This window comes from Argopecten irradians, unplaced genomic scaffold (assembly GCF_041381155.1).
Source record: "Argopecten irradians isolate NY unplaced genomic scaffold, Ai_NY scaffold_0159, whole genome shotgun sequence".
Classification (NCBI taxonomy): Eukaryota; Metazoa; Mollusca; class Bivalvia; order Pectinida; family Pectinidae; genus Argopecten; species Argopecten irradians.
The window spans coordinates 25,946-48,078 of NW_027187626.1; the positions used below are offsets into that span (position 1 = coordinate 25,946).

The 22,133-nt window shown below is 35.1% G+C and overlaps 1 long non-coding RNA gene across 1 annotated transcript; it reads left to right on the forward strand.

Moving 5' to 3' along the window:
• Nucleotides 1-17,974: 17,974 nt before the first annotated feature.
• Nucleotides 17,975-22,008, forward strand: LOC138311950 (uncharacterized). The gene is made up of 3 exons (XR_011206809.1): nucleotides 17,975-18,031; nucleotides 20,845-20,928; nucleotides 21,382-22,008. It is a non-coding gene; the product is annotated as an uncharacterized lncRNA (long non-coding RNA).
• Nucleotides 22,009-22,133: the final 125 nt, after the last annotated feature.

A 22,133-nucleotide genomic window follows, 5' to 3' on the forward strand; every position in this document is an offset into this window, starting at 1 on the left:
GCATATTGATGTAAAGAAGGTTGTGATACTATCACCGGGAGTGTATACACGCATTTCAAGACTCAAACAAGAATGAAGAAAAATACGGAGAAAACTAAAACCGAAAGGAGCCCCAGATGAGTGGTAACCAGGGAAATATCAGCACCCCAGTCTCTTTCTACCTCCGATGAGGTTTTTCAAGATCCATGGACCGCTGAACAACGGCAGTGTAACATGTGTACGAAAGTGTTTGATAAACAAACAGAAATGATAATTTGCTGCCGCTTTTTTGTACCTGCTGCCTCGAGATGACAGACCATATTCGATCATGATTCGAATCACACAACGATATTTATATCTATATTTATGTAGGAAGAGACCATTAAAAGAGTATTTCCATTGAGTAAATTAGAACCAATATGATTGAAAAAACAGTACTTATGGTTCAAAGGAATAAGAATATCTTTTCATTATAGGGTCATCCAATACGATGGATCAAATGGACGTGGTAGAAAGGGTAACCATGGAGGTAACAATGCATTTTCAACCACACGACAATTGATAAAAAATAATACAATAAGTATCATACGTAAAAATAATACTTCAAAATCGTCGGGTTTTTTTATCGTAATACAGTCAAAAATAATGAAGCTATTTTCGAAACTGTATTTTGTGTTGCCATGGTGACGAGAAAACTGAGTGGCGGCTGTTCCACGGCTGTGCATACATGTACGATAACTGATACAATGTTACAAATTTGTATGATAATGTTATGCCAAATATTTGATATTTGCCTTTTTAGCGGAAAATTTGAATTGGTTTACGTTTAAGGATTGGTTATCAATTTTATTGTTTGCACTGGCTAATGAAGATAATTAATGTCGTGCAAATGGTACATGAACTGCTTTGCACGAAATTTACTTTCTTCATCAATCAATGCAAGCTACAAAATTGACAATCAATTCTTAAATGTTTGAGGATATATCAAATCAAAAATACAAAATGCAATTTGTAAGTGATATCAATGGTATCTGTGTAATCTTGTTATGTTTAGATATGATACAAGTATAACATTTCGATGGGGTCGATAATGTAGATTTGTTGACTCAGTTTAAGGTCACACAAATGTAATATTTAACTAGATGACCAAACAGCTCTTTTTTCAAATGTTTTGTTATACCTTTTATCATGTACATATACAAACGATTCTCCTTCATTACAAATATATAACAATTATAATGAATAGGAGCAAATGAAATGAATGCAGTAATTTTAGTTTTTAAATTTAATATTACAAAGAATGCATTCATATATTTGTGAACAATCAATGATGAACTATTTGTGTCTGTTGAAATCCACTGAGATTCCAAAACTATATTAACAAATCCACATAGAGATACCTTTTCTTATGCTTATAACTTTTTGCAGTTAAAATATTCGTATAGGAGATAGACTTAATGATGTATCTGGCCTAGTCGAAATTTCATAATAAATATGAAACTAATTCATTATTACATTGATATACAATTGGTAATATAGACACGGTTTTCATATTTTGAGACACTAGTCGTGTTCCCATACTCTACATAGGGAATATATAGTTCCATTGTTCTTACATGTCTCACTCATGTGGGTTAATGTTGCGTTCTATTTAGTTGTTCATTGTAATCTTTTTGTAATATATACATTGTTGTACATTGCGATTAATATTTCAACTTGACCTATTCCGATTATTTACACGTTCACAATAAGACGTCTATTTGTAAATTTAGGATTTTTGGTACTTTTGTTACGTTTCAATTGTTGAGATATTATATATTAAACATTCAATAATCCAAAGATTGGAAATGCATATTTAGCAAAAAAAAAAACAAAAACAAAAAAACAAAAAAAACATAGTTTGATGATATGATTATCAAAAATATTTTATATTTTATGGTTATGTTTTGTATTAAAATTACTGTTGATGTTTCCATTATAGTGGCACGGCAAAGGCGATTTGTTTGGCAAAAAGATTTTTGAAGAAAGCATAAAACTTTACATATGGCATTTTTAGAACATAAGGTTTCAGGAAAAATTGACCCTAAGAATTACATCCGCTAGTGGCCGCAATATTTAGTGTCATGATGTTTCTTGAATCAGATACACAGTGATCTAGTATATGTAAGAGTCGGGAATGCAGTTAACAACGACAATCCATTATTCCCTGTCTAGATGTCTTGGGGCTACCGTAAAGTTGGAGATGAAATGAGGAGAAATAGGTTCCTTTAGTATGTACCCATCTGGCAGTTTTTCGAAACATGTTTTTTTAGACCGGTGTGATGTCTCGTTTCAATTTAAGCTTGTCGCGAGACATCATACCGGTCCTTTAAGCGTGTTGGTGAGGTATCCATGATAGCTGGGTCCAAATCCCGAGACTAGGTGCACTGGTCTCTTGCGGATGCGTACCACTTTTATTTTTTTAGGGGGGGGGGGGGGTGATGCGCACCACGTTTGGGGTGTGATGTGCGTTCGAATGATATCAGTGTAGCCGAAGGCTTTCACAGTAGGTCCAATTTGAGCCAACCTGTTTGCCGTGGGTTGCATCCCGTACCCAGGGAAGAAGGTCCTGGAGGTTAAATAGGTTTTGCTCTTTTTTCTTCCTTTTGTTACTGCTCCGCACGACTTTGGCTTCAGACTCCGGTTAGACGAGAGGTAATATGGGCCCTGTATTATCAATCGGCTGGTCATGCCGAGCCCTTGGTTCCTAGATTTCAAAGAAGTCAGTGGTTTAGGGTCAATCGCGAGTTTAATTTGAACTGTCTTAATTCTGATCGATCTTGTGGGTGTACAGGACTAACATTTGTTATTGATCTCGAGAGCGTGTTGTCACAAGCTTGATTTGAATTTTTCTTGTTTGAAATATTCTTACGAGTATACTATTCTGCGTATCCCTGGCACTTTGACACTGGATATCCGTGTCAGCATGAGGTGTCCCCCTGTTGTGCTCCGAGGTGGGTTGGGACACAGATAGCGAATAGTAATAAACTTTGAAAGATGGCTTCTAAAAAATGAACTAAAACCAAAATCCCCCCAATAGGAAGCGACCACAAATCAACAAACACAAAATGTACAACAGACACATTCCCACATTTTCTGGTCATGTCCTCTGCAAAGAGTGGCAAGACCACTGCATGTTTATCGCCTCTATTATTACGAAAGGGCATCAAAGGCATTGCTGGCAATGTCAAATCTGGCAAACCGTTGGGATCGGGTGATCTCCACATAAAGATTGACCGCAAACAACAAGCGGATAACCTCCTTGGAACCACCAGTTTTCCGGCCTAGGTGTGTGTGTAAAATCACACTCGTCATTGAATTGCAGCAAGGGGTAATCAGGTGCCCAGCCTTGCGCAATGACAATGAGGCCGACATACTGTCATACTTCCAAGAGGAGAGCATTCCTGTCTCTAATGTAAAACGTATAATGCCAGAAAAAGTGGGAACTTGGTCCCAACACACACCTTCATATTGACGTTCGCTACACCAACGTTACCACAGAGCGTAACTGTTGGTTACCAGCGTTATACTATCAACGTCTATATCTCAAATCCAATGAGGTGCCGTAACTGCCCGAAGTAAGACCATCATAAGAGCAAATGTAGACGGAAGATGGTATGTCAGTACTGTTGCCGTGAAGGTCATGACGAAAAAGACGAATCGACCGGCACAGCGTCAATTGTGGAGGTGACTATGCTGCGTCTGCTTGCACCTGCCCTGCTTGAACTCTGGAGAGGGAGATATAATGGGTAAAAATAATCGAGGTGTCTCCTTCCCCGAAGCTAGGAGGATAGTCGAGTGTTCAGACTTGATTGAAGTCACTTATGCACAAATCACTCGCGCAAAGACGCCTGTTGACAGTGTCACAGTCAAACATGCGTCAGTCCATGCCTTGGTTGATAAGCCTAATTGGGGCAATGCTATCCCAGACATGACTGATGCTAAGACCTGCAAGTCGGGTCCACAGAAACAACCTCCAAAACCATGCACAGCCACAGTACAAACCACAGACAAAACCACTTGCTGTGCAAACTGGAACTAAAACGCCAATTCAACCGGAGTCTCCAATCCATGCACTTCATAACACACAAGCAGCACAAAAAAACACGAAAAAAAATGCCACCGTTCGTCATAGACGAACACTGTCCCAACCGTCTATTGACGTTAAACAGCTTGTTGGTAACGCCAAACGATCAGCAACCGCACCACCACAGGAGCAACGGCATACAAAAGCCACTAAGGTAAGGGTGCCGAGGCTTACATCAATAAACAACATACCCAGTACGGGATCAGACGACACTGTCCGTTGTTGGAACAGCTATGGTATTATCTCGGACGACAGCGAGTTTGGTGACAGCACATTTACTGTTACCAAACAGCCTACTTCAAGTGGTCCTATTGGTCCGACAAATTATCTTCAGGGAGCACCATAGTGACAAAAACTATCATACAAAGGAACATGCGCGGATTTAAAGCGAATATAAAATAACTAAAACATCTTGTACAAACAAAAAACCCATCTATATTCTCCCTACAAGAAATAATGCTGAAAGACAACATCAATCTCAGACAATTTACACTATACACAAAATATCCAACAACAGGTGGCCGCGCATCAGGTCGTGTGACGGTGGTGGTGCATAAAACGTCCCTCACAGACACATCCAGCTTACAAGCTGTTGCTATAAGTGCAACTCTTCAAAGGAAAATAACAACATGTTCTATACATTAACCTCTAACTAATACATTAAAGTTGTGATGAACTGAGTAACATCGTATCGCAACTACCAGTGCCATATATTAGCATGGGTGACTTTAAAGGTCATAATAGCCTCTTGGGCACTGATGATAGAGGTAGACGTATCGAAGAGTTTATTAATAAAAATAGCTTATGTCTTTATAACACCAACGCCCCAACATATTTACACCCTCTGGGTCGCTTACCCACATTGCTTTATCGTTATACCATCCATCAATTCTTCTGGATTATGATAAGAGGGATCAACAATGATCTTTGTGGGAGCGATCACTTTCCAATTATACTAAAAAAACATAGGATCACCAAACCTTGATGAGCCTATTCCTCGTTGGATTTTACATAAGGCGGATTGGGTTCAATATAAAACCTCATACGCCGAGGAGCTCATCGAAGCTATTTTTTGAACCTCGATTACCCCATTAAAACTTTCACAGAAGCACTCCCTTCTATCGTTACAAAAACAAACTTTACCTAAATCCGTGCCAAAACCTACAAAGTTCCTTCTCTCAAATGACTCATTTATCAATAGATCTGGTAGAAATGGAGCTCTGATGCGGTACTTGGCTTCGCAAACTATAACAATTTTAAATGTGGCGCGCAAAAGCTCGAAGGTCTATAAATCTAATAAGTGAAATACTTGGAAAAAGCACGTCTCAAAAATTTATTCCAATACATCCTCAAAGAAAGTTTGGGAAATGATTTGTAAAACCAATGGGAAAATAAAAAAACAACACAATCCTCCAACCTCATTACAAAAATAAAATCTTTTCATCAAAATCCGAAATAGCTGACGCCTTTGCCAACAATGTTGTTGCAAATTAATCCGTCAAAAATCATTCCAAAAAATTAAAAAAAAACAAAAGAAAAAAGAAAAAAAAGAGACGTCTTAATTTTAAATCCTCCAATACTGAAAGCTATAACAGGCCTTTCGAGAATACCAGAACTGTTCGAGTCCCTCGAGAAATCAAATGACTTGGAAGCTGGACCAGACGAAATTCCATGTATGTTTTTTTAAACAGTTACAAGACTAACTAAGTATATTCTACTGATGCCAATAACTATTGTCCTTCTTCACTCACGAGCTGTATTTGTAAAACTGTTGAACGTATGATAAATACTAAATTACTCTGGTTCCCGGAATCAAACAATATATTAAGTCCCCTGCAAAGCGGCTTTAAAAACCGCAGGGGAACGGTAGACCGCTTAGATAGGCTAGAAACATTTATACGAGAAAACCTTTGCCAAGAAAGAACATTTTGTGGCCGTATTCTTTGACCTTGAAAACTTGACACAACTTGGCAATATGGAATCATGAACGATCTCCATGATATCGGTATTCGTGGTACTTTGCCAAAGTTTATTTCAAACTTTATATCTGACAGGCATTTCAAAGTTCAAACGGGTTCAACTTATTCAGAAACAGAAACACAGAAGACGGGTATCCCTCAGGGTGGTATCCTGTCTGTCACACTGTTTGGCTTACAAATTTACATCATAACGAAATGTCTTGTCCAATATACAGAAAGGGTCTCTATTAGTGGATGCTTTCTTGACTTGTTGAAGAGCATGCACACTATAGAACGACAGCTTCAAAAATGTGTAGGCAAATTAAAAAAATAGGATGATAGAAATGGATTAAGATTTTCTAGATCAAAAACTGTCTGTATGTTTTTCTGTCAAAAACGTAATAAAATGTATTACAATTCCAGTTGTTGAACAAACTAAATTTCTTGGGCTAATATTTGATTCCAACTTTCTTTTGTTCCACATATTAAACATATGAAGGACAAGTGCTCGAAGGTGCTGAACATTCTATGTGTTCTTTCCCATTCTGATTGGGGTACAAACCGTGAAATGTTTCTGCGTATCTACCTGGCACTTATTAGATCAAAACTTGACTACAGCTCGATTGTCTATGGATCGGCTCGCAGCTCTTATCCACAGATGCTTGACCCTATCCAGAATCAGGGACTGCGTCTCGCAAATGGAGATTTTCGAACAACACCTGTGAAGAGTCTCCATGTTGAAGCTAATGAGCCATCTCTAGACGAGTATGCTGCCCAACTGAAATCAATTTCATTACTTATGTTTATAGCGGCTCTAGTTTTGGTTTGATATTCCCTAAATTGTTAAACCTCTTGATCAGGTCATTAGTCATATTTTAGCTGGATATCTCCAAAGCATAATTGTCCGTGTTTTCCCTTCCCTCAAAGTGAAGCGTGTTAGTAAACTAAACTGTGTATACATTAGGTTCTCGCGTATTGCTGTCCCCAGTTGTTTTCAGTTGCACAGTTTATTTATTTCTATCTCATCATTGATCAGCAAGTACATACTTTAACTTTGCTCTTTTACTTGATGATACGGGTCCGATGAATTGCTAATTCCAGGCCCTCATCATTTAACACTTTAGCAATTCTTTCTATCATACCATTTGTTTCCAGTTTATTATTATGTCATGTAGGCTGATACAACTAAAATGTCTCGATTTGTTTTAGTGTGACGCATTGGAAATAGCAGCAGATATAAGGAAAACAGACATCGTAAAACAGTTGTTTGAGCAACGGAGCAGACCCGAATAAGGTGAGTATACCATAAATATCGGTCTCAAACATATCTGTATGAGATGTATTTGCTTTTGTGTAATAAGGAGCAAAAGAGTGTCATTTTAATGTTTTATTGCATGGTATAAACTAGAACGAATATACGTACCCGGCCTACTAGACCTTTCGGCCGGGTACGAATTGGTCCCTATGTGTCGTAGTGGAGCACTCGGGCATAGTTTTCTATACTTCTCTGTAGGTTTCCAATTATTTTATGCGTATACATGCATTTGCATATTGTTTTTGTCCAAAACAATCATAACTACCATTCCTAATATCTACCGTACCGCTCACAAGAGGTCAAATTCACAATTTGTGGACTTGTCGTATAAATTCCCTTCAGAAAAAAACGTTCATATTATTATGTAAAAAAAATAATGCCTCGATGAGAGTTTGATATTTTATGTGGTTCAGTTTTATTGCCTAGTAGGTAAGCGATATTAAACAGGTACAATAAAAATGCAAACAAACGTTTTATAATTGTTTGCATAATCATTACTTGCTCCATTAGCAGTAATAGGCACCTAATGAAGCTCTAAAGACGACACCATTTTCTGTCAAAAAGTCTTGTAAGCTGTAATATTGCAGCTAGGCATAAACATGCCAACAATTTAAGTAATGTCTAATATTGATTATGAATGTCAAAAAATGTATTATAGTAATGACCAAATATTTGTGCAAAGTAGAAAAAAAAACATTTTCATTAAATGAACAGTCCATTACACTTACTGCCAACTTGCGTAATCAAATATTCTAAAAGCAACAAATTGAAATTTTAAAAAAATACAGCGGATCGCACTTGTTTCTATGGACCATGTCAATTTTACCATGATATCTCTTTTCCTATATAATTCATCGGGCCCTCGATCATTAAGCCAAAGTGGATGTCATTGTAATTAACCAGCATCTCTTATAAAATATCTAAATTGCTGTATTATTCAGGTATGTATAAAAAACGGCAATACCTACTTCGATACGTAGAGGAACTAATTTCTAAAATCTTACTAATATATTATTCAGTGGGCTTACCAAGTGGACAACAATATATAATATTTAGCATTAATTATGAAGTAATTGATGCGTTATATATATGGGGAACCTGTTTGATTATTTCCCCATCCATTAACATTAATAGTGGAAATTCAATGCATCGAAATACATTCCGCTTGGATTGATGACTACAGACTCTCAAATCACGATCTAGCGCCTGTAATCTGTCATATATATTTACCCTGGTAAAAGACTGACTATGTTTTTCAACCCTGTATATAGTAGACGGGGTATCTTTAATCAAGGATAACATTTTAATATTTTATTGCTGCACGATGCTTGCCCAGTGCTATACAAGTTTAAAAAGGTTATCCCGGCTGTTGAGACATTCCTTTCTACAAAACACAGCAGGTATTCACTTTTTATATTAAAAAACCTTTAATGCTTTACTCTCGTGGTGAAAACATTAGAAAATAAATATATTGCCATCATTCCTTATATGGAATTTTAATGCATAATGCATGCAATTAATTTATTCAAGTGTAAATTTGGTATACATTCATTACCAAAGAGACAATTAAGAAATACATCAATTGCATTTCGAACAGTTACGAAATACATTTTGTGTTCAAATAATTATGTAGGCCTCAATCCACCTGTTATTGTTTCATCTTGAAATACGTTAAGCGGAATGCATACAGTTGATGTTGAGCAGAATTTGCACAGTAGATGTGCTCCGATCGCGATAACGCATTAGTTATAATTTGTGTTCGAACATGTACTATAAGACACCGTTGATCATTCTGGTCTGGCGTGTGTTGGTGTGTGTGACCGTGCCTAGGTAAAAGGGATGGGATCCTAAAAGAAATTTGTTGGTCCTTTCTCATTATAGCCTCTATGTACATCTACAGTAAACCTGTCACCTTCGGGTTCAGCGTTCAAACCTGGTTTTTCACTTCATTTATTTATGTTGATCACGGCTCTAGTTTTGGCTTGCTATTCATTAAATTGTAAAAAGTATTGTTCAGGTCCTTGGTCATATCTCAGATGGAAATCTCCTCAAAGTCAAGCGTGTTAGTAAACCAATTATAATTTCTGAATCTATAATTATATCAGACGTTGTGAATATATGGTCCATTTCTTTCTTTTTAAATCCTTTTGTTTGTTTTTAAGGTTTTTCTGACACATGATAACAGGACAATTGATAAAAAAACTCGATCCGTATCAATGACGTCCCAATCACCGTTCCAATGAACCGAACATCATTTCTCGGATATTGCTAATCTGGTACTCGCTGCCAACTATCTGACGTACATTTAATTAAAGATTTGATACGCATTTGTTGAATTGATCGGCTGGTATTTGTTCAATTCGTTTATTTTGATTTTCATTATGTAAAAAATGATATGACAGTTAACCATGACATTTTCATCAATAAATTGTTTGACAGCTTTGTCGTTCATGGTCACTAAGTTGTTCAAAATGATAGACACAAACAATTGTTGTTTTAGATGTTTTTAATCGAGTGCTAAAGTTGTATGTGCTAAAATTTTTACACACAGAAATCGGGAAAAGTAATCAATGGGTTATACAACACCATAATATATACATAAAGATAAATAGTTTGAGATAAATAGATTTAAAAATAGGGATTATGCCAGAAAAAGAGTACATATTAAGTCAAACCGAGAAGCTAAGCAGTGGTCTTAAATCTAATTTCAAATGTTCACACTTATTAATCAATTATTGCAAAGTGACATCTTTGACACGTTTTAATCTGGATACACATATAGAGCTTCAGAAGCAAGAAATTTTGTATTTGTAACATCTTTATTGCTGCTAAAGATACGTAGCTTTCAATAGATTCCTAATCAATAAACAGTCTTAACATTGTTCTATTATTTTGAGATTACGTAATTATATAAGGAGTTGAGGTGACTAATATTACAACTTGATGCTTTCATCTAAAAGGTGTATGGCATGTGTTTTTTTAATTTCTGAAACAAATGAGTACATGTATGCTACAGAAACGTCGCCACTTAAACACAAATTCAACCAATTATGATTTAATGAACAATCTCAACTACTCGTACAATACCATCTCTAGTACCCGTACACAAACAGAAGTTGGCCTAGTTAACAACCCGCACAGTAGTTGTCAACTTTCTCCATGGATTATTTACAAACTAAGTAGGCTAGTATCATGGCAATGGTCTGGTTTTGTACCAGAGCAGAGCCACCGACTTGCTTCGCTGATCAGTCTAATCTTAGATTCAAACAAGAATTGTTCTATAAAACTGCAAATCTCAACGTGTTAGCAAGATCAACTATTGATTTCTGGTATATTTTTTTCAAGAAAAAAAACATTATCGCTTTATATATATTACTCAGGATTCTCCCTGAAATTAAATGCATATTCAAGATTTAGTTTAACGTAAGAATAGGCACGATAATAAAGATAGTTGCATTTTCAATTTGCCGATAATCAACAACGTCCAATGAATGAAATTATTTTCGGAATGAAGTTAATTCAGTTACAGTACTTAATGCGTGTAACGTTCCCTCGACACGCACGCGAAACGAAAAACGAAAACGAAGCACCAAACGCAAACGAACGAAAACGCAAACGAAAAAACGAAGAACGAAGAACGAAAAATCCGTTTCTCTAAACGAAAAACGCAGAACGAAAAACGAAAGCTATCGAAGATGAAACGCAAACGAAAAACGAAAAACGCAAAACGAAATACGCAAACGAAAAACGAAAAACGAAAGGTAAAAATCGCCGAGACCGGAAATTAAACGTGATCATAGTAATCGATCCGCACAACGGTTGTATAATGGTCCGGATTAGTCTAAATATAGTTACAGCTAGTATACATTGATACTTGTTCACCTCGGCAAGCAATGTCACGGCCCAGGGCACAATTACAAAAGCTTTGGTCACGGGTGTACTAAACAAAGGACGCATGCATATACAATTTCATAAATGTACGTCCTTGCTGTACCGGCTTGCAAAAATAATAAAATTGTAAGTGTAATAACATGAACAACACTGAAAACGATTGGCACTCAGCAATAGGCATTTTATCAGTATCTTATAAAAAAAACACACACTTGAAAATTATATAACTATAATATATACAAATATATTTTAAAAAATACATATATATAATTTGACATTGACAATCATTTTCACGAGGAAAAATGCACTAATATGTTTCTTTCGAATAAAATTGTTGTATACGTATGGCACGTGGTATATACACAACGAAAATCACTAGTTTTTCGTAAAGTTTTTTCGTAATTACTGTATCCCGATAACGGATATAAAGTTCACCATACGGTTTACATACATTGACGGTAATTTTAAGAAGAGGTATTCAAATATTTGAACAAATTATATGAGACATTCAATGTAAAAATACGTGAACATTTATGAAATGTAAGTCAATATTATAAATTTTGGACCACCAAATGTGTAAAATTAGTGTAAAACAGTCTTGGGCGATTTTTTTATAATTCATTATTATTTGTTCTTTATCCTAATTTCATATTACTATTATTCTGCAAATATGTTTCTGTCGTTATTTGGGTAATTACATGTAAGTGGTACATGTATATGTATGTTCGTACATATTCAAACACGATTGGTGAAGGAATATAGTATTCAAATAACGCTGACTGTTACAGTACACATTTCAAATTATTCAGAATAAAATTAATTAGGCATATAGACAAGAGGTTATTAACAATGTATTTACTGTATTACAACACATGGTATACTGTACAAACATTCAATGATAATTTTTGTTATAATTTTATGTTACAAATTAATCTATCGTATATGTTGTGATTTAAATGAACTTACTTGATGATGAATATCACTTTCTATTACAATGTCCAATTTATGATGTTTTACGCCAAAACTATATTAAGAAATAGTAATACCAAAGACCAAGTTGTTTTTTTTAAAGTTAAATTGTAAGTGTTAACAACGTTAAAGAATTACAATATTCTGGTAAATTTATCCAAGGATTTACAAGTAACAACACCAATGACTTCGATTACCACACTTATAAATCCTTGATTTATCTATTTTGCTTTTAAGAAAAGGTGAGAAAAGTGAAAAATATGAGACATTTGCTGAAAAATTTAATATCCGTGGTATATATATCACTTTCCGTCTCTTTTGTAATATAAATTGTATATTTGACATGTTGTAACTTGCACTTATGGACCGTGAACGGTATAAAATGAATTGAAATAACTCCCCTTTCAGAAGCCCGTCGGACCATGACCGAGACTGGGCGATTATTTATGTTAATTAATTAGTGTCACCTGATCACACCCAGCGGCAACGGCTAGACCGGAGCTCTGCAAATAACACGTGTCTTACCTGAGTTACGGTCCAGATGTTACCTGACTCACTGTACCGTAACGGGAAGTGGGTATTTCTACGTGTAGAAAATAAATTTAGATCGTGATATATTAGTTAGTTTCAATTGACCGGATCGTATTTTAATGTAATGGAGTATCTAAGGATTTATAAGTAGATATATACGTCCTTGATATATAATCCAAGTAAAAGATGTCCGTAAATTAATGTTACCGAAAATAGTTCATGAAATACAGAGATATCGTATTTGTTTTACATTTGTACTAGTGTAAATGTGATATTTGATAAACACGTATTTTTAGGAAAAGATGACATATACCTACAGCTCGGTAGGTTAAGCTTCAGACTACAGTTACAGTACATGTACATGTACAAATTAAATATAAATGTACAGTAATTTCTGGGTCCCGAGTCCATGATTAAAATTATTAGAAATCCTGCACCCTGTTACATATTCTATATAATTAAAGTTTCAAATGTTTTGGAACATACAGTGAAATAGGTCTAGTGCTACACCGGCAGTTGACTCCATTTTTAGTTTTTGCTTGCGCATGCGCAACTAACAATTCCCAATCAAAACGAAAAGAAGTACATCCGGTTGACGAAACGCAAACGCACGCAAACGAACAACGAAAACGAATTCAAATAAAAGCTCAAACGCAAACGAACGCAAACGAACGCGAGCGAGCGAAATCGAATCCGGAAGCGCAAACGCAAACGAAAAACGATTAGCGAAAGGAAACGCAAACGACACTCAACGAAATGGAACGCAAACGAAACCCAAACGCGTTTGAGGGAATGTTACACGCATTAAGTACTGTAATCAGTTAATGTAAAACAAAATTAGCAATCCTTACCAGTATTTGTTGGTGTTAGTTGTAATCAAAAGCTAACGAACAACAATTTACTTTGATAGACATCAAAACACTCAGTATTAGTTTCGACAGTTATACACCTTTTAAAATTCTGATTTTTTTTTTGTTTCAGGGTAGTGCACTGTCCAAGGCAGCTGGGAATGGTCATACAGAAATTGTGAAACTGTTGATGAGCCATGGAGCAGATCCAAATTTGGTAAGTTGTTTTTGTCATCCACGTATAACTCTGCTTCTGATAAGTTGTGGTATAGATGTACACCAAAGACATAATGGTCAAGTTTATAACGCCATGGACAGTTTGTGTAATGGTATTGTCACACAAGTGGAAAATTAATGTATGAAGTGTCGATGATTAATACGATATGTTTACTGTCACTTTCAATAGACATATAACCGAATTTGAAGAACGATGTCTTCGGATGTGTATTGTTTCAGGATATTGCATTGTCAAAGGCAGCTGCGAATGGTCATACAGAAATTGTGAAACTGTTGTTGAGCCAGTGGAGCAGACCCTATTATGGTAAGTTTTTTTTTTTGTTATCAATGTATATCTCTTTAAACTTCAGTAAAATATCGCAATCATAAAAACATTTGATATAATGTTTTGGTTTCTGATTGGTGGTGGTGCACGTGTACACCAGAGACATAACGGACAATTTGATGACGTTATAGCCAGTTTGTGTAACGATAATGTCACACAAGTGGAAAATTTATGTATGAAGTTTCGATGATTGATACGATATGTTAACTGTCACTTTCAATAGATATATAACCGAATTTGAAGTACGATGTCTTCGATTTTGGCACTGCTAAATATATAATACTATATGATATCATTGCAATGGAACATCGATCTTCGACTTCCGTTCCAATTATGACATACATAAGAAGATGGACACATGGTAGAATTGTATCGTTGATGTTGTATCATATAAATACAGAACATGTCTTTAAACAAGTAAACCCAAAACATTTATTTTCTGAATACACGGTGGGATGGGAAATGGTCTACAAATGTAAATAGTGTCATCCCATTGAGCAGTCAGATAACGTCATGTATGTGCTGCACTACAAATTGAAAAGTTTTCCGGAATACCCTTTTCGTGAAACCTTTCAAACACCTGTTATGGTTTTGTTTGATATAACACATAATTAGTGTCTGCATGTGAGAGCAGTTCAATTTGCAATAGACCATGTATAACGTATAAAGAGTAACTCACGAATGAATATCGCTCAATATCTCATTTTAATATTTCATTCCTGTGGGTACCATCCATGTCCGTTTCTTCAGCGTTCACCTCTTCTGGCTCTTCGATTGGTTTGCGAAGTGGACAGCGATATGGAAATTGATTGAAATATTTTGGCAGAAAATATGTTGCAATTGTTGCGATATATATAACGTACCATGCTTGATTGTTTTTGTTTCGCATTGAATAATATTAATAGTGGAAGTTCAATGCATCGAAATAAATGCCGCTTGTATTGACGACTACTGACTGTCACATCACGGTCTAGCCTGCAATACATATTTAACACTGTAAACGACTGAAAATAATTGTTCTACTCTGCGCTTAGTACGCTGAGGTATCTTGACTCGAGGATAACATTTTAATAGATTATTGCACGATGCTTGCCGAGCGTTATACTTCTTAAATCAACTTATAACATATTGAATTTTAATGCGTATTACATGCAATTAATTTAATCATGTGTAAGTTTGGTATACATGCATTACCAATGGAGACAATGAGTGAACACATCAATTGCATTTCTAACATTTACGAACTACATTTCTGTTCACATAATTATGTAGGCCTCAATGTTATGGTCACGTGACTAAAAAGTTCAATCAATAAGTTAATGTTTCATCTTGACATATTTTGGCGTAGCAAATTCCGTTGATGTTGAGCGATATTTGCACAATAATTGTGCTCCGACCTCGAAGACACAATAGTAATCATGTTTGATCGAACATGTATTCCTCAACACCGTTGAACATTCTGATGTGGCGTTTTGGTTTGTGTGACCGTGCCTAGGTAACAGGGATGGGATCTTCATAGAAGTGAGCTGGTCTTTATTCTTTATATGTTCTATGTACATCTACAGTACACCTGTCACCTTCGGGTTCAACGTTCAAACATGTTTTTTTCACTTCATTTATTTATGATTATAGCGGCTCCAGTTTTGGTTTGTTATTCATTAAATTGTTAAACCTCTTGTTCAGGTCCTTGGTCATATTTCAGCTGGATATCTTCACAGCATAATTTTCTGTGTTCTTTTCCTTCCTTCAAAGTGAAGCGTGTAAGTAAACCAAAAAATGTATGTATTAGGTCCTCACGTATTGCTGTCCCCAGTTTTTTTACAGTCACCAATTCATTTATTTCTGAATCTATAATTATATTAGACGTTATGCATATATGTTCAATTCCTTTCTTTTTAAATCTTTTTTTTTGTTTTTTAAGGTTTTCTGACACACAAGAACAGGAAAATTGATAACAAAACTCGATCCGTATCAATGACGTTCCAAGCACCGTTCCAATAAACCGCATCATTTCTCGGTTATTGCTAATCTGGTACTCACTGCCAACTTTCTGACGTACATGTAATTAAAGTTTAGAGATGCTTTTGTTGAATTGATCGGATGGTATTTGTTCAATTCGTTTATTTGGATTTCCATTATAGTAAAAAATATATGACAGTTAACCATGACATTTTCATCAATGAATTGTTTGACAGCTATTTCGCTCATGATCACTAAATGATCGGGAGGTGTAGTTGTTGCCTAAGTTGTTCAAAATGATAGACACACACAATTGTTGCTTTTAATGTTTTTAATCGAGTCCTTAAGTTGTATGTGCTATAATGTTTACACACAGAAATCGGGAAAAGTAATCAATAGGTTATACAACACCATATTATATACACAATTCGAGATAAGATAGATTTAAAAATAGGGATTGTGCCTGAAAGAGAGTACATATTAAGTCAAACCGAGAAGCTAAGCAGTGGTCTAAAATCTAATTTCACATGTTCACACTTATTAATCAATTATTGTAAAGTGACCTCTTTGACACGTTTTAATCTGGATACACATATAGGGCTTCAGAAGCAAGATTTGTTGTAACATCTTTATTGCTACTAAAGATACGTAGCTTTCAATAGATTCCTAATTAACAAACAGTCTTAACATTGTTCTATTATTTTGCGATTACGTAATTATATAAGGGTTCCCGACGACTAATATGACAACTTGATGCTTTCATCTAAAGGATGTATGGCAAGTGTGTTTTTTTTAAATTTCTGAAACAAATGAGTACATGTATGCTACAGAAACGTCGCCACTTAAACACACATTCAACCAATTATGATTTAATGAACAATCTCAACTACTCGTACAATACCATCTCTAGTACCCGTACACAAACAGAAGTTGGCCTACTTAACAACCCGTACAGTAGTTATCAACTTTGTCCATGGATTATTTACAAACTAAGTAGCCTAGTATCATGACAATTGTCTGGTTATGTAACAGAGACACCGACTTGCTTCGCTGATCAGTATATTCTAAGATTCAAACAAGAATTGTTCTGTAAAACTGTAAATCCCAACGTGGTAGAAAGATCAACTGTTGATTTCTGGTATATTTTTTCAAGAAAAATAACATTATCGCTTTATTATTAACGTAAGAATAGGCATGATAATAAAGATATTTGCATATTCGATTCGCCGATAATCAACAACGTCCAAAGAATGAAATTATTATCATGAATGAAGTGTTCGGAGTTCGTTTCATTTGCACGAGATTAACTTTCTTAATCAGTTAATGTAAGAAACAAAATTAGCAATCCTTACCAGTATGTATTGGCGTTAGTTGTAATCAAAAGCTGTCGAACGACAATTTACTTTGATATACATCAAAACACTCAGTATTAGTTTCTACAGGTGTACACCTTTTAAAATTTGGGTATGTTTTCTTTCAGGGTAGTACAGTGTCCAAGGCAGCTGAGAATGTTCATACAAAAATTGTGAAACTGTTGTTGCGCCATGGAGCATATCTGAATTTGGTGAGTTGTTTTTGTCATCCACGTATTACTCTGCTTCTGATAAGTTGTGGTATAGATGTACACCAGAGACATAACGGTTAAGTTTATAACGCCATGGCCAGTTTGTGTAATGGTATTGTCACACAAGTGGAAAATTAATGTATGAAGTTTCGATGATTAATACATTATGTTTACTATCATTTTCAATACCCATTAAACCGAATTTGAAGTACGATGTATTCGATTTCAGATATGTATTATTTCAGGATATTGCATTGTCAGAGGCAGTTGAGAATGGTCATACAGAAATTGTGAAATTGTTGTTGAGCCATGGAGCAAATCAGAATTTGGTGAGTTGTTTTTGTCATCCACGTATTACTCTGCTTCTGATAAATTGTGGTGTAGATGTACACCAAAGACATAACGGTTAAGTTTATAACGCCATGGCCAGTTTGTGTAATGGTATTGTCACACAAGTGGAAAATTAATGTATGAAGTTTCGATGATTAATACATTATGTTTACTATCATTTTCAATACCCATTAAACCGAATTTGAAGTACGATGTATTCGATTTCAGATATGTATTATTTCAGGATATTCCATTGCCAGAGGCAGCTGAGAATGGTCATACAGAAATTGTGAAACTGTTGTTGAGCCATGGAGCAGACCCTATTAATGTAATTTTTTTTTGTTATCAACGTATATCTCTTTAAACTTCAGTAAAAAATCGCAATCATAAAAAACATTTGATATAATGTTTTGGTTTCTGATTGGCGGTGGTGCACGTGTACACCAGAGACATAACGGACAATTTGATGACGTTATAGCCAGTTTGTGTAACGATAATGTCACACACGTGGAAAATCTATGTATGAAGTTTCGATGATTGATATGATGTGTTAACTGTCACTTTCAATAGACATATAACCGAATTTGAAGTACGATGTCTTCGATTTTGGCACTGCTAAATATATAATACTATATGATATCATTGCAATGGAACATCGATCTTCGACTTCCGTTCCAATTATGACATACATAAGAAGATGGACACATGGTAGAATTGTATCGTTGATGTTGTATCATATAAATACAGAACATGTCTTTAAACAAGTAAACCCAAAACATTTATTTTCTGAATACACGGTGGGATGGGAAATGGTTTATAAATGTAAATAGTGTCATCCCATTGGGCAGTCAGGTAACGTCATGTATATGCTGCACTACAAATTGAAAAGTTTTCCGGAATACCCTTTTCGTGAAACCTTTCAAACACCTGTTATGGTTTTGTTTGATATAACACATAATTAGTGTCTGCATGTGAGAGCAATTCAATTTGAAATTGACCATTTATAACGTATAAAGAGTAACTCACGTATGAATATCGCTCAATATCTCATTTTAATATTTCATTCCTGTGGGTACCATCCATGTCCGTTTCTTCAGCGTTCACCTCTTCTGGCTCTTCGATTGGTTTGCGAAGTGGACAGCGATATGGAAATTGATTGAAATATTTTGGCAGAAAATATGTTGCAATTGTTGCGATATATATAACGTACCAGGCTTGATTGTTTTTTTGACATTGAATAACATTAATAGTGGAAGTTCAATGCATCGAAATAACTGCCGATTGTATTGACGACTACTGACTGTCAAATCGCGATCTAGCGCCTATGAGCTTTGATCTTTTTCACGGTAAACAACTCATAAAACTGTTCTACCTTGTGTTTAGCAGACAAGGATATCTTGATTCGAGGATAAAATGCTAATAGTTTATAGCACGTTGCTTCCCGAGTGCGATACATGTGAAAAAACTTATACTAATTGTTGGGATATCCCTGTCAACAAAGCACAGGGGTGATTGACAATTTCACTAAAACTTTTAGTACTTTACTTTCGTGGTGTAAACATTAAAATCAATATATCTGAATCAAATGATGAAAGTTTAATTTATGATATAGGTTTTACTGCATAATGGAATTAATTTATCTGTAAGTTTGGTATACAAGCATTTTCAAAACAGACAGTGAGTGAACACATCAATTGTATTGCAAACAGTTACGATTTTTGTTCATATAATTATGTAGGCCTCAATGTTATGGTCACATTACTGAAAAATTTAATCCACCAGTTATTGATTCATCTTGACATACGTTTGGCTTAATGCATTCTGTTGATGTTGAGCGACATTTACACAGTACTTGACCGACCGCGAAGACACATTTGCAATCATGTTTGCTTGCACATGTACTCTAAGACACCATTGGTCATTCTGTTGTGGCGTTTTTGTGTGTATGACCGAGACTAGGTATAAGTGATCGGCATCAGCTTAGCAGCAAGCTGGTCTTTTGTCTATATATGCTTTATATACATCTACAGTATCCCTGTCGCTGCCAGGTTCAGCGTTCACCCTGATTTGGTACTTCTTTTTTTTGTGTTTTTTGTGTCGACTTGACCCCTTCCTTTTGACACGTCCCTTGTCCGCAGCAACGCCCAGGCCCTCTTATGATCAGAAGTTTATCTGACGAGCTTGATCAAGACTTGTGAATCAGGTGACAATATATCAATTTTATTGTCGATTACATGTACCCATGCTGAGAAAATACACACATATGTATGGACTCCTAGCGTTGAAGAATAACTATTAAGCTGAAATAACCGCGTGTAAAACCTTGGTTTGATTGAATTTTACAATGAGTCATTGTAGTTTCGCGCCGAAATATTACTATTGAGGATGAGGATTACTGAATTGTATCACACTTATGTTTGATATACTATAATGGTTTTTGAGTACATTTCTGTCAAAACCTCTGTTAATAGTATCTAGGAATGAAATGCTGTATACATAGAATGACGTATGTTCTACTTTATCCACCTGTAATACATTAACGATGTTTGTCCACAGTGATAGTTTAGTAGATTTAGAGTTTATTTCATTATACGATCGTAACTATAATTATTTTTACTCTGAATAGAAATCATTGATCAGCAAGTACAGACTTTAAATTTGCTGTTTTACTTGATGATGTTGGGTCCGATGAATTGCCACTTCCAGGCCCTCATCATTGAACACTTTATCAATACTTTCTATCATACCATTTTTTTCCAGTTTAGTGTTATGTCATGTAGGTTGATATAACTAAAATGCCTTGATTTTTTAGTACAAGGCATTGGAAATGGCAGCATCAAATGGACATACAGACATCGTAAAGCTGTTGTTGAGCAACGTGTCAGACCCAAATAAGGTGAGTATACGATATATATATCGGTCTCAAACATATCGTTAAGGACATGTTTTTGCTTTTTTTAATAATGAGCGAAAAGTAATATTTTAAAGTTTTATTAAATGACATAAACATGCCAACAAGTTAAGCAACATATTGAAATTTAAAGGATACAGCGTATGTTTTTTTTATAATTATTGTTTTAGTGGGACCATGTCCATTTTACCACGTTATCTCATTTCCTATAAAAAACATCGGAAGACTGATTATTAAGAAAAAGTGAGTGTCATTGTGATTAACCAGTAATTCTGATTTTTTTAATTGCTGTATTCTTTATGTATGTGAATGAAACGGTAATACCTTCTTCGATACGTTGAAAAAACTAAAATTAGTAAAATCTGACTAATAGAATATTCAATGTCTAGTGTTATGTCATGTAGGCTAATATAACTAAAATACCTCGATTTGTTTTAGTGCAGCGCATTGGAACTGGCAGCATTAAATGGACATACAGACATCGTAAAGCTGTTGTTGAGCAACGGGTCAGACCCAAATAAGGTGAGTATACGATATATATATCGGTCTCAAACATATCTTGGATGAGATGTATTTGCTTCTGTGTAATGGTTGAGAATAACGGTAATATTTTAATGTTTTATTGCATTAGATAAATATGCCAACAATTTAAGTACTGTTTAATATTGATTATGAACTTCAAAAGTTGTATTATAGTAATGACCAAATATTTGTGCAAAGTAGACACACAATACATTTTCATGAAGTAAACAATCCATAACAAATACTGACATCTTGCGTAATCAAATATTATAAAAGCAACATATTGGAATTTAAAGCATACAGCGGATCGCACTTGTTTCTATAATTATTGTTTTAGTGGACCATGTCAATTTTACCATGTTCTCTCTTATCCAATATAATTCATTGGACCCCCGATCATCAAATAAAAGTAGGTATCATTGTGATTAACCAGCAGCTCTAATAAAAAATCTCAATTTGCTGTATTCTTCATGTATGTATATAAAACAGCAATACCGACTTCGATACGTTGATGAACTAATATTTTTAAATATAACTAATGTCTTATTCAGTGGGTTTACCAAGTGGACAGAGATATGAAAATTGACTGAATTTTTTAGCATAAATTATGAAATAATATATATGGGGAAACTGCTCGATTCTTTTCCCAATCCATTAACATTAATAGT